Here is a 6,602-nt window from a genome sequence, read left to right on the forward strand (position 1 = left end):
TTACTCTTGAAAGATACCTAACTTATATTTAAAAGAATTTTCATTTTTGTTTTGTTTTAATAAATTTTCTTTTCTAAAAAAAGGTTTCATTTGTCCGGGTTTAAGCGCCACACCCAGTACTGCTGAAGTGAATCATACATTTGCAGGGGATAGTGTGATTCTCGAATACGGCAGCACGCAGAAACGAAAGTGTTTCTTAACAGGAACTTTCATTAATATTAATGGGCTTTCATACAGCAGTCAAGCGATAGCAGCGCAGGAGCTGTACGAAGCTAGCAGGCAACGGAATGTACTGAGACAGTGGGACGCTGCGGCAGCTGGAGTGGGCGGCGACAGCACCCTTCCTTACGGAAGGCTTGACCGCTGAACTAGCTTACACTGCTCGTTTGCCGTGGTGACTGGCAGGAACATGTAGGCGCCCCAAGAACGTACTCGACCTAGCCTCGAAGCTCAGAACCAACAGGGATTGCTAACGGCTACGCTGCACTAGTTCAGCCGCACATTCGTTAAATGATTGGCGCGAAGGATTTGCCAGTAGAATGGACGGACCCGAAGGAATTCTGCTACTGCATCGTCTGGGAACACTTACATCTTCCCTAGCTGGGTGTATTATGACAAGAGTTAGACATCCTTCATGAGTCTGGTTGTGGAAACGCTCGTTGTTACGCAGTCGACCACTGGTAGTAGAAGACCGTGCTGCAGGGTGCAGAGCAGAATATCGTCATTGGCTGGCCCTGCTCGTTGACATCGCCTCCCTCAAGCTCATGCTTCAGTACAGTCATTTACAAAGTAATAAATTATTATTGGGCAGAGTGTACAACAAATTATTGCTGCAAATATTTTATTCAACCTTCTTCTTACGTGAGTTTTGAATTATCACTATGAGGAGGTTCATATCACACGTACCATGATTTTTAGAGTAACACACAGCAAATCGATCAAGTTATTTCTACAACCCGTCACTAGTCCTATTGGACGGAGTGTCAATGACACTCGGTTTTATTACAGTAGGAAAGGTGCAGTCTATTTGATAAAGACTTAGGTTAATGATATGAAGGAGGATTTAGAATTTTATGCTACCACCGTTATCGCTCACTTTTCTTTAATGAAACTCACTGATTATCTTGTAAGTTCTTGGCTAATACGATGTGCCAAATCTTGTAAGCTGTCAGTGTTATGACGACGGTGTTGGTGTCTTGATAATGCTCTATTAGCACCCGTCATTACGATTAAAACTCTGTTTAATGGAAGGTGAATTTGGGGGCATGCTCTTTTCCTCATTTGTGGCTAAATTCATCTGCATACATTTGTCGTACACACTGTGTCTCATAAAATATAATTTGATCTCACAGTAACCAACTTCCCGTCTTGCACGACAGACGTACAGCTAACCAGTAATTTGTCTGCTACTGGTGTGCCGAGCGCGCGCATTCTCATGCCCAGAGGCGTTGCTACCATCTGAGCTTACTCATTGATAAATATGTAAAATAACCATAACATTCCCTAACATATTCTTACTGGCCTCTACGGTGTAATAACAATCCACACAAAATTACAAAGGCTGTATTATGTAAGTCATATCAAGTACGAAGAACCTATTTTGTTACAGTGAAAGGTAATATCTGAAAGTTACATGAAAACAAATATGTTTTACCTGTAGAAGATTAGGTCTATATGATACGTAGGGAAATTACTGAAAAGTATCACATATTTGTTGTAGTGTTACACATATAACACGCATCAGTAAGTGGATCGTAATCCTTTCGACAAAGACAAGAGGGTGCAGTTTCGTTCGATATGCAGGCTGCTGTTATTTGCATGCCTAGCTGCATGAGCTGAATTTTGTCATCGAACCAATGACCAGTGTATGAGTCTCTAACCTCGCTTATTATTACGAGGTGTGGCTAGCAAAAAACCGGACTAGTACTGGTGAAACAATAAAACGAATGCAATAAGGCTGAAAGTCGCGTGGCCTGTCACGTGACTCTCGCTCCGCCTACTGCTCGAGTTTCATCTGCCTCCTGCACTCAGTCTGCCCGTGGTGTCTGTTTTAAGTAGTTGACGTTTTGTCTGTGCGTCGGAAAATGTTGAGTGTACAGAAAGAACAGCGTGTTAACATCAAATTTTGTTTCAAACTAGTAAAATCTGCAAGTGAAACGTTTGTAATGTTACAACAAGTGTACGGCGATTATTGTTTACTGCGAACACAAGTGTTTGAGTGGTTTAAACGATTTAAAGATGGCCGCGAAGACACCAGTGATGACACTCGCACTGGCAGACCATTGTCAGCAAAAACTGATGCAAACATTGAAAAAAATCGGTAAACTTGTTCGACAAGATCGCCGTTTAACAATCAGAGCAGTGTCTGAGTTAACAGGAGTTGACAAGGAACAAGTTTACCGATTTTATCAATGTTTGCATCAGTTTTTGCTGACAATGGTCTGCCAGTGCGAGTGTCATCACTGGTGTCTTCGCGGCCATCTTTAAATCGTTTAAACCACTCAAACACTTGTGTTCGCGATAAACAATCATCGCCGTACACTTGTTGTAACATTACAAACGTTTCACTTGCAGATTTTCCTAGTTTGAAAGAAAATTTGATGTTAACACGCTGTTCTTTCTGTACACTCAACATTTTCCGACGCACAGACAAAACGTCAACTACTTAAAACAGACGCCACGGGCAGACTGAGTGCAGGAGGCAGATGAAACTCGAGCAGTAGGCGGAGCGAGAGTCACGTGACAGGCCACGCGACTTTCAGCCTTATTGCATTCGTTTTATTGTTTCACCAGTACTAGTCCGGTTTTTTTCTAGCCACACCTCGTATATGACCCTGATGCGGTTGTCTGATGATTCGCATTTTGTTACGAAAGCAGTCAAAAACCGTTATTTGAGACTTTGCGACAATCCAGTGGAATCGGATACCTCACATTGAAACTGACTCAACTTCTGCGTATCCTTAGTAGACACTACATGACCGCTACTCATATCGATGTGAGACTAAGACAAAAATTGTTGTCTCTGTGAGCCACAATACTTGAGCAATATCTTTTTTTGACGTGCATAGACAGGGAGAAGGCATTTTTTTCTTCCTGTAGTAATATACAGCGTCTTTTCAGCGATTGTGGCGTTTGATCTGCAGGTCATATAGCCACAGCTACGCTGAGGAATTTTTCTCCAAGATTCCCCAGAGAAAAATGCTGTCAAGAATACTTCTGGATATCTGGATTAATTATGTAGCTATACGGTCAGTGTTTTGAATTATTCATTATGATGAGATATTGAAAACCGAAGATGCTGTTTGACCTGTTCACTATTATTTTAATGTTTCCTGTGATAATCATAGCCAGCAATATAAAGAAATAAAGAAACTTAGGGTGGAAATCCCTACTATTTTACACAATTAATAAGTAACCGAACATATTTCCAATATAATTGTAAGCCCATGCTAAGGTAATTAAAAATTCTTTGTATTACCATAAGTATATCGGTTGTAACTGCCACTATCAGCTATGTAGTAGAACTATTGACGTTGTTCATATACTATGCTCTGGTGTGTTGCAAAGATAAACCTCGGAAGAATAAACTTAAACAGAGAATATTGTCTTTGAAACATATACTACACGACTTCATTTACATCAAGAATATCTGACAAGAGACGGTTAGTTCAGATGACTAACAGTATAACTGAGGCAATTTAAGAAAAAATGAGAACTCGATAAAGAAGATGCAATATAGGTTGAATACTGTTACCTTTGGAAACTTTTTTTTTTTTTGCTACAGTTCTTCTTTGACGTTCTTGCTGGAAAAATAAAACAATTGCTCCACAGACTAATTAATACCGACTTTGACTTGCTACAGTTCTTCTTTGACGTTCTTGCTGGAAAAATAAAACAATTGCTCAGATTAATTAATTTCGACTTTGACTATGTCTAGTAAAGAAACTATGTACATGTAGTGTAATACTGCCATTTAGAGTAATTTCAGTTGATCTATCTCACAACAACATTTCTTGCGGACTATATAGACAAAGATTTAAATAATTGCACGATTTATATTTAAATCAATCTTTCGCGTGTGAAAGTAATTAATTAATATATGCCACGTAATTTTAGTCTCTAAAATAAGTATGTCTGACTCTTCATCGTAGGCAAACATCCATGTAAAATATATTCACTACTGTACATTCCTTGCAATTTCCTCACGCTTATCCATCTCTCCACTCAATGTAATTGCATTACCATAGCTATAAAAAAAGTCATCAAACACACACATCGCCGGAAATGTGTTCCAAACAAGGTAAAGGTACATGAAGATGTAGATAAAAGATCGAAGGCACACATGAGAACACACTAAGCAAGTGAGAATATTCTGCTCTACTAGTGTCTTATCCCAATGCTTAAAAACGTAGAGAGTTGGAGCACCATCTTGTAATAGGCAAATTAGCCTTGGTACGACCAAAAGCACGTATCCTTGCAGAGGAGACAGGGTCACACACAGGAAGTACAAAAGATGCGCCTCGCCAGTGAGGCGCTGTGGAAGGATGATAGTCCCACGAGGCAGTCACCAATAATCCATGCTCATTCATTAAGACTAAACCTATGTTGATAAATCGCTACCATCATACTCTCCATTCCCTACAAGTGAGTGTTCTGTAGGTTGACGATTACTCCCTTCGTATAGCTAGCCTCATCTGTGAATAAGATGGAAAGCACGTTGGCGTCCTGTGCGACGAACCATTGACGCAACCATGGTTACTGAGATAATTCCGTAGGTAATAAGGCCTGTACACGAGGTAAGTAAGGACTGTGGCCTTTGTGGTATAGAATGTTCAACACTACCCCAAGCTGGCGGCGCACTTGCCTGTAGTTGATACCGGGGACGCTATCAAAGATGTTTTATCTCCACCTTCAAGTGGGTGTATTTTCCTTGGAACGCATTTCCGGTCATATGGCCATAAGACCCGTTTGCTCCTTATCCTCTCACGGATCGTTTCCCCATTTAACATAAACACCCTCTGCAGTGTAGTACGAGTCTCACAGTAATTTCGCTATGTAATTTTACCACTGCCTCACTATTTAGAGAATGTGTCACTGTTTCAGTACTTTTAATCTCGTAAACAATAATAGGATTTACGAAATTTTTTATTTGTGTACGCCGAAAACGGATTTTCTTTTTCAGTTTTCACCTGTATTGTTATTTGAGCACGAAGATGTCAGTAAAAGACTGTATGATGATCAGCTGTTTGCTGTATGTTTCCACTCTAAAGAGTCTGTGTTACTTTCGATATTTCACCTACCTTTACCACAGAACCTCTCTTCGATCACTTTCAACATAAAACTATCTCTAGTACCCAGAAAGACGCTCCTTTTAAATGGAAGTAGACATCATTTGTTAATATGAATTGCTGTTGGTGAAAAGAGATCGAGAAGCTAGTCCTTCGTGGTTAAGATGTATGTCTTGTTCTTCTAGCGCCGTTGGGCAACCAGATTTGTCGAGTCCAGAAGTCAGCAACCTCGATCTATTGGACACGAACATAAGAGGTCAGGCAACACTTTCAGCTAGCCTTCATCTGCACTGTATTTCGTTTATAAACACCAAAGCTGCAGTTTCAAGCGCCACATAATGTTAAATTCTTAACGGCTTTTCTAGTTACATGGAATGTATTTTAGCGTATGTACAAATTATGTTTCAGACCGAGTATTGCTATTATTTGCAGCTTCAGTTGTCTATTGATTAATCTGAACACTAATAAAAATAATGATTTACATGCTTTGCTTTTCATTCAAGTGACGGTGCAGCGACCTATTACTAGGCTTTTCTCTCACTAAAGCAAGGAAAGTGAAACGGGATGCATGGCTAACGACTATCATTTCGCCACACAGGAAAATAAATGTTCCCAGTGAAGGACTAAGACGTCTTGCAACATAATGTTTTTTTTCTGTTTAAGTAAAAGATGCACGTTGATCTAGGTATTCTGTAAATTTTACTCAAAATATTTACTATGACAGATATTTCATTAAACTCTTAATTATTAGCAACTGTTCAAATGAAACATATTAAGGAAACTGCAACCACCAAATGACGGAGAGTTTTGTAAGAGCCCTAAATGGTTCACATCTCGTCAACGTAAGGTGACAACTAGTCTTTTCAGTCAGTTTTTATGTTAGTACGCAACAGTCGCAGTTTTATTCGAAAACACCAGTGGTAGGTAAGTATAGCTTACGTAACACGTTAGGCATCTGTCTTAATACCTTAGAAAATGCAGCGAAACACTCCAAACAGATATTTTGCTATTAGTATTTTACACATACATTACTGCTTGGCAGATATCAAAGGTATTTATCTGAATTTTCATTCTGTTCTTTCCTTTTTCTTACAGTTTAAAGCAATTTTAAGCTGCCTTCTTTATTTGTTTACTTGTGCTTGCAAGCAAATTCGCGCCAGCAGTAACACATTAATACGAGAAGCAACATCACACAACGCAATGGGCATGCTGTATTCTTGATACAAAATTCATGGTGCATGCTACACTTCTCAAACTGTAGGATTACAGATTCATGTGCATGCACTTTTAGAATGTAGAATGACAAATGGAATT

At 39.5% G+C, this 6,602-nt stretch overlaps 1 long non-coding RNA gene across 1 annotated transcript in view; it reads left to right on the forward strand.

Annotated features, from left to right (window-relative positions):
* LOC126469616 (uncharacterized) overlaps window positions 1-5,514 on the forward strand; it is a 268,408-nt gene extending 262,894 nt beyond the window's left edge. The window contains exon 3 of the long non-coding RNA XR_007586028.1: window positions 5,474-5,514. This is a non-coding gene — a long non-coding RNA (uncharacterized LOC126469616). The remainder of the gene's footprint in view (window positions 1-5,473) is intronic.
* The last annotated feature ends 1,088 nt before the right edge of the window (window positions 5,515-6,602 follow it).

The sequence above is a fragment of the Schistocerca serialis genome, chromosome 3, assembly GCF_023864345.2.
Source record: "Schistocerca serialis cubense isolate TAMUIC-IGC-003099 chromosome 3, iqSchSeri2.2, whole genome shotgun sequence".
Classification (NCBI taxonomy): Eukaryota; Metazoa; Arthropoda; class Insecta; order Orthoptera; family Acrididae; genus Schistocerca; species Schistocerca serialis.